Source organism: Mus caroli, chromosome 9, assembly GCF_900094665.2.
Source record: "Mus caroli chromosome 9, CAROLI_EIJ_v1.1, whole genome shotgun sequence".
Taxonomy (NCBI): domain Eukaryota; kingdom Metazoa; phylum Chordata; class Mammalia; order Rodentia; family Muridae; genus Mus; species Mus caroli.
In genome coordinates this window covers 106,237,774-106,239,236 of record NC_034578.1, presented here as the reverse complement: position 1 = coordinate 106,239,236, position 1,463 = coordinate 106,237,774, and the positions used below count along the sequence as shown (strand labels likewise).

Here is a 1,463-nt window from a genome sequence, read left to right as displayed (position 1 = left end):
CTGGCACTCACTTTGTAGACCAGGCTGGCCTCGAACTCAGAAATCCGCCTGCCTCTGCCTCCCGAGTGCTGGGATTAAAGGCGTGCACCACCACGCCCGGCCTGAAGATTTCTTAAGGAGGGGGATACTAGAGCCTCTTACCTTTGACTCTCAAACTATGAGACAGTTGACCCTCTCCCTAAAATTGAAATTTCTCCAAATAATGTCATACTGGGAGAAAGAAAGGGCTGAAATCTAGCCCCAGCTAAAGGAGGAGCCTGTTTCTCCAACGATACCACACAGTCCTCACAACTAGTCAAATCATGTTGCAACAGAGATTGGAGCCCAGACAATAACAATGGGCAGGATCACATGACCAGGGCAGTTTAGCTGTCTATACCATCTTACCATCCATTTAAACCTCAACCTCGAGTTGACTGTGCAAATGGACTTGGGAGCAGAGTCCTTCGGAGCCTCTTGATCTATTTCCAATATAGCCACTCAGAGTACATCTCCTACCTCTGTTCTGGACTGGTGTCCGTTTACCTGACCTATCAAGGACAGCAGCTGAGCCCACCTTGTTGCAGCTGGGCCCCAGGTTCTGTCCCTAACAACTCTGATAACATCCCACCTGCCTCCCTGTAATTCCAAAAGTTCCATCTAGGTGTGTCCTGTGTGGGAAGATGCCCTGCCATCTATTCGTCTTGCTCCAAGAGAATGGCTGTGGCCAATAGAAACTAAACAGGATAGGGGCTAGGGGAGTGGGGGGGTTGTTGTACTCCACATCAGAAAGGCCAACAGTGGGGTAGCCAGAGGCTAAAGTTTAAGATCAGAATTATAAACTGAACCACATTTTAGGCTGTCAGATCTGTTTCCCTTGGGACATTTGGTTATTGTTATGGTAATTTATTAAGCTAGAAGCTCCTCAGGAGACAGAGGGCACAGAAAGGACTAAGAGGACAGGGATTGAGTCAGATGGCCCAGGCTGGAATCCTGCCTCCTGGTTTACTGGCCACAAGTCTCTAAGGACAGAGCGGCTGGATTCTCATGTGGGCAAAATACAACCGCAGCACCCAGTTCCCTTGCTTAGTGAGAGAGCAACCTGTGGTCTTTGGGTCAAACACTGCTTAAATGGGACCTGTCACATAGTAAGGCTTGGAAAGGGAGGGCCAATTATTTAAAGAAATTAAGACAGACCATTGGCCATCAATTAGATGTAAGATCTAAACAAGCCGTGAGTTGGGGTGTGGCTCAGTTGGTAGAGTTCTTACCGGGCATGCAGGAAACCCTATGTTCCTTCCCCACCCTGGGCTACCTGAGATCCTGTCTCAAAACAAACGACCAAACTGACACACCAGAGGGCCGTGGCATTAAGAGACTTTTCCCGGGGCTGGTGAGATGGCTCAGTGGGTAAGAGCACCCGACTGCTCTTCCCAAGGTCCAGAGTTCAAATCCCAGCAACCACATGGTGGCTCACAACCATC

At 49.3% G+C, this 1,463-nt stretch overlaps 1 protein-coding gene across 2 annotated transcripts in view; it reads right to left on the bottom strand.

Annotated features, from left to right (window-relative positions):
- Nucleotides 1–1,463, bottom strand: part of Lrrc2 (leucine rich repeat containing 2) — a 23,582-nt gene that overhangs the window by 21,224 nt on the left and 895 nt on the right. The gene's annotated exons all lie outside the window — the stretch shown is intronic.